The sequence below is a fragment of the Nuphar pumila genome, chromosome 1 (assembly GCF_984573655.1).
Source record: "Nuphar pumila chromosome 1, dmNupPumi1.hap1.1, whole genome shotgun sequence".
NCBI classification, from domain to species: domain Eukaryota; kingdom Viridiplantae; phylum Streptophyta; class Magnoliopsida; order Nymphaeales; family Nymphaeaceae; genus Nuphar; species Nuphar pumila.
The window spans coordinates 32,553,144-32,559,715 of record NC_143249.1 but is presented as its reverse complement, the minus strand read 5'-3'; positions in this window follow the sequence as shown (position 1 = coordinate 32,559,715).

The window sequence follows — 6,572 nt, the reverse complement described above, 5'->3', positions numbered from 1 at the left end:
GTAAAGAATCTTGAGGACTCTGTCATCACCACTGTTTGTCTGCTAGAAAAGATATTTCCGCCAGCATTTTTCGATGTTATGGAACATTTGATCATACATTTGCCATATGAACTAAGGGTTGGTGGCTCTATGCAATATCGATGAATGTACCCATTTGAAAGGTATATGTTTTTTTATATTTGTCTCTTTAATGACAAATATTTCAAATTTAAAATGTATATTTTTTTCAGATGCATGTTTGACCTTCAAAAAAAGGTTCGTAATAAAGCAAGAGTAGAAGGCTCTATTTGTGAGGCGTACACTGTAGAAGAGATTTCAAATTTCTCATCTATGTACTTCGAACCTCATATTCCAACACGTTACACATGCTCGCTCTGTAACGATGATGGAGAACAAGTAACTGTAGCTGACAAGCTGTCGATATTTCAACCACTTGGGCATGCATTTGGTAGTTGCCGATCAAGGCTCTTGACAGATCAAGAGCAAGACGCAGCACACATCTATATTCTTTTTAATTGCTCAGCGATCGACCCATACATCGAGTAAGTATATGTAGACGCAACATAATTATGAATCCTTTTATGTTCTATATGTGGATACATGGCTCAGTAATATAAGTATTTGTGGTTTGCAGACGATTTGATCTGGAGTTGCAAAGAGAAATTTCACATCTCACTGATACAAAAGTACAAAAAGAACGTGAAACTAAGTTTGTGGAGTGGTTGAAACAGTTGGTAAAGAAGCTAACATAAATTTTGTACTTATAAACAACACTAAGTTACTTAATTGATCGTGATCACAATCATTGTTTATGTGATCTGTGCGTAGGTCCGCCATGGTGATGTTAAAGATCAAGGAATATGTGATTTAGAAAATGGTCCGACCAAAGTTGGGTAATGCTACAACGGGTACATCGTAAATGGTTATCGATTCCATACAAAAGATTACGGTATAAACAAATCAACGATGAATAGTGGCGTGTGTGTCAAGGGTAGTAGCTACGGTGAAAATGAACATGATTACTATGGTGTTATAGAGGAAATAATGGAGTTGACTTACTTAGGCATAAATAATAGGGTAACTTTATTCAAGTGTCATTGGTTTGATTCAACTGCAACAAGACTCGACAAAGCTTCAGGCATTGTGAAGGTGAATCATAAATCAAGGTTTGGAACATATGAACCATTTATATTAGCCTCGCAAGCTCAATAAGTTTATTATACTTCATATCCGAGTATAAAAAAGTCAGATAGAAATGAATGGTGGGCAGTTTGCAAGGTGAAGTCCAAACTATACTCTGAGTATGATCAGTTACAGGAAGACAAGTGAGCTGAAGACAATGATTACTATCAATCAGATGATATTTATGACTTCGCTTATGGTCACGATGTTGCGCATGATATGCATGTCATATCTCCATTGACCGATGAAACATTCATAGAAGAATGTGATCCAAATGATATATCAAGTGGATGGGTAAACAATGAAGAAGAAGAAGAATATGAAAGTCAAACAAGTGACGAGAAAGAATTCTCAAGCTAGTGAGTAAAATCTTGTAATACAAACCTCTATTTGAATGCATTGAAATACTTGATGTGAATGATTTGAATTATTTGAATGTATTGTAATACTTGATGCGAATGAATTAGTTGTATTGCAATACTTGACGTGAATGATTTGAATTATTTGAATGTATTGTAATACTTTATACGAATGATTTTAATGCATTGCAATACTTGATGTGAATGATTTGAATGTATTGTAATACTTAATGTGAATTATTTGAATGTATTGTAATACTTGATGCGAATGATTATGCATTGCAATACTTGATGTGAATGATTTGAATGCATTGCAATACTTGATGTGAATGACTTTTATGCATTGTAATACTTGATGTGAATGACTTGAATGTATTGTAATACTTGATGCAAATGAATGAGTTGTACTGCAATACTTAATGTGAATGATTTGAATTATTTGAATGCATTGCAATACCTAATGTGAATGATTTGAATGCATTGCAATACCTGATGTGAATGGATTGCAGTACCTGATGTGAATAATTTGAATGCATTGCAATACTTAATGTGAATGACTTGAATATATTGTAATACTTGATGTGAATGACTTGAATTATTGTAATACTTGATGTGAATGACTTGAATGTATTGTAATACTTGATGTGAATGAATGAGTTGTATTGTACTTGATGTGAATGATTTAAATTATTTGAATGTATTGTAATACTTGTTGTGAATCATTTGAATGTATTGCAATACTTGATGCGAATGATTTGAATGTATTGTAATACTTGATGTAAATTATTTGAATGTATTGTATGACATATGTTATTTGTTAGAATATGGTTCGTGGAGGTTACAGTGGTCATTCATCCAGTAGTAGCCAGACCCAACCTTCATCTTTACGGGCTCTTGTGAGAGGTATATCATTTAACTAATTGGATGCTTGATTAATTGAAATGTGCATTCTGAGAATTTCTAACGTATTTTTTTACAGATGATGTTTCGCCTGTACACGACCCACCTACACCAGTTGATCACACAAGTCAGGAGCCAACACAGGAAGCAGGGTCTTCTCAGTCTGGCACAAGAAGACTCATTCGAATAGTGTATATCGATAATCAACCGAAAGTATTTCGTTTTTAATTATTGCATATCTTATAAATATTTTATATTGATATTTACTGTATACCAATTCATGTGCAGCACGAGGTTTGAGCCACAAGAAGTAGTACACGAGATTACGAATTCACTTCTTCAACATCTACCAGGACCAGTCGCTCAATTGAAAGAGTATCCAAAAGAGGTGATAGATAGATTGTGTTCCTCATTCACGGTATACAGTTGTTTCTCATAGTTAATGTGTTTCCTATTTAGTTTTTTTTTAGTCATGTCTACTAACTTTTTGAAAATATTTGTAGGCTTTGAATCGCTTCACAACTACGGTGAAGGAAAATGATGTAAGGAAGGTGTGGTAGAAGGTGGTTGTCAATCGATTTGCAGACATGTTGTACAATATGAAGACTGCAGCAAAAAAAGCATCTGGCAGAATAGATGATCCACTACAGTGGAAGGGTCATGGCCCTATTACTATCAGGAGAGATTATTGGGATGGAATGTGCGATAAGTGGGCGGGGGATGCATTTCGAAATCGCTCTGCGAAGGCTGCACAAAATCGAGCGAAAATGCCCGAAGCCCATCTACACACAGGTGGATTTAAGACATTTGTGAGCCACCTGAAGAAAATGGTAACTCATTAATATATAATATTAATTTTATAAATATTATTGCAAACTTGTTAACTAAATCTTTTATCATTTAACTTTGCAGGAAGTAGAAAAAGGAGGCATTGTACCATATAAGGATGTGTTTGTTGAAACACATAAACGGAAGACCATGAGAGACTTTGTATCAGAGAAGGCGAGAACGACAACAATATGTATTTATTCTATTAATAATCATTGCAATATAAAAGTTATCATAATGTTATCATTAATTATTAATGCATACTTTAAACATTATTTTGTAGGATGCATATGAGCAACAGATAGTAGAGCGATATGGTGATAACGCTACTCAGCATCCATCATTTGATCATGCAGCATGGGTGACTGCAGCAGGTGAACCCAAAAATGGTCGTGTGTTCGGGTTTGGGAGTAATATGAACACTTCACATGGTATTGCTTCTTCCAGTTACGGCTCACAGACTTCTTCCGCCGACATAAGCTCCAAGCAACAACCTATTCTTTCCGGTGAAGATGTACGCCAGATCGTTAAGGACACAATACGTGACTACTTCCATGAAACCATCATCGACGTTTTTCGAGCTGAGTTCAACAGTTTTTTGCTGAACAGGGAAACTTCGATTGCAGGTCCCTCTCAGATATAAAAGTTTCATGCAATATATTGCATGTCGTTAGATTTCATGTAAGTTTGATTGCCTTAACATATTCAGTTTTTTTTACTGCCTTAGAACACATATGAGCATGCTATAATCACATATTCAGTTTTTTGACTGTCGTAGAACACATATGAGCATGCTAGAATCACATATACAGCTTTTTAACTGCCTTAGAGCACATATGAGCATGGTAGAATCACATATAGAGTTTTTTTTACTGCCTTAGAACACATATAAGCATGCTATAATCACATATTCAGTTTTTTGACTGCCTTAGAACACATATGAGCATGATCGAATCACATATATAACTTTTTGTCTGCCTTAGAGCACATATGAGCATAGTAGAATCACATATAAAGTTTTTTGCCTGCCTTAGAGCACATATGAGCATGCTATAATCACATATAAAGTTTTTTGTCTGCCTTAGAGCACATATGAGCATGATAGAATCACATATAAAGTTTTTTTGACTGCCTTAAAACACATATGAGCATGCTATAATCACGTATTCAGTTTTTTAACTGCCTTAGAACACATATTAGCATGCTATAATCACACATTCAGTTTTTTTACTGCCTTAAAACACATATGAGCATGCTAGAATCATATATGGAGTTTTTTTACTGCCTTAGAATACATATCATTCATGATAGAATCATATCTAAAGTTTTTTGCTTTGCCTGCCTTAGAGCATATATGAGCATGATAAAATCACAATAGAGTTTTTCTAACCGCCTTAGAACACATATGAGCATGCTATAATTACATATTCAATTTTTTTACTGCCTTAGAACACATATGAGCATGATCGAATCACATATATAGCTTTTTGCCTGCCTTAGAGCACATATGAGCATGGTAGAATCACATATAGAGTTTTTCTGGCTGCCTTAGAACACATATGAGCATGATATAATCACATATAAAGTTTTTTTACTGCCTTAGAACACATATCATTCATGATAGAATCACATATAGAGTTTTTTGTCCGCCTTAAAGCACATATGAGCATTATAGAATCACATATAGAGTTTTTTTACTGCCTTAGAACACATATGAGCACATGATAGAATCACATATAGTGTATAATTTATTTCAATATATTTTGTTTATCATTATTGACTACTTTTTCTTGTGTAGGTTGCTAGCGATAATCAGCGTAGCGGAGCTGAATGGACAGATCAAGGCAATGAACAAGAAGACGCACAAAATCTTGGCGATGATTAGATTAATGTGTTGAAGAAGTTCTATTTTTTTTTTGTTTTGAAATTATAATTGTTGAATTGTAAATAATTCAACTTGTTAATTTTAAAGTGGAACGATTAATTGTTGTAGATTCCTTTATATGAAATTTTATGTGTACTTTGTTTTTTATTTACAGGAAATATAAATTGTAGCATTCTCGTTATTTAATTTTTAAATATTATTTTTTATTTTTTTTCTTGTTTGCGACATATATATCCGTCGCTATACATATAATTTAGCAACGGCTTAGCGACGGATGTAAATCCGTCGCCAAGTCGAGGTCGTCGTTTAGTATCGGCGGATTTGCGACGGAATCCGCCGTTCGTTATTCCGTCGCAATTAGCGACAGAACTAGCGACGAATTTATTTAGTCCCCAGTTAGCGTCGAAAAATTCGTGACGTAATCTGTCCGTAGACTCTTCGTCGCTAATCCATCGCTAAGTCGGTTAGCGACGGAATGAGGTCGTCGCTAATCCACTCTTTGTTGTAGTGATGCTATTTTTGTAAAGTTTTCTATTGAGACTGGTATATAAGAGGACATGACACAAGATGGGAAAATGGCATTTCCCCGGGTGTTCTTTTTCGCTTTAGGACATGGGTGCTCACACAGAAAATCTATTATGGGATGCATGATAAAGCTTGAAAAATCAAGCATCTCACTAACAATGTGAGCTGACCTGTAGTGGCCATTCAAAATACCCATGTTTGGTTTGCCCCAGATGAGAATCTATCTCTCACTATTGTGAGAGGAAGATTCTCATTTGCCCTTTACTGGCATGCAAACAAACATGAAAAAAAATTGAAGGGGTGAATTTACTAGTGATTCAAAATCACATGAGATTCAAAATCACATGATATTAAGATCAAATGTGTCAAATTGGTGCATTGCCACAAAATTAGTTGTTTTGAATAATGTTGTCAGTATCGATGCAAATCGGTATGATATTGTCCAGAAATCAATACAATTCTATTCAGCTCTGAATTGAAAAGTGTCCGCAAGTATGCTTCAGATTTTTTTACTACCTACCACTTTTCATATGTGAACATTTTAATCATATTGGGACCCAAAGAGATAAAAAGTAAGAAGCAACAACAAAAGGGGGGTGGGATCTCAGCTTGTCTGGTAGGAGATGCTAGTGCCCGTTACGTTGCAGATTCAAAACCCAATGGTATAGTTGTATAACCGGTAGGGGTCTTCCTAACCCTAGCTTGCCTATAAAAAAAACAGTGTGTGGTTTCACCCTTTTAGAGTGAGTTTTCTAAGAAACATGCTTCCAAGGTCCTTAGGAGGTCGTTTTTTTTTTCCTGCTTTCATCATAAGAAAGAGAGCCTTTTTCTTACATGAGCTGCAAAAAACTCTCATGATATAGAGGTGATGGGCTCAATCATTAAAACGCAAG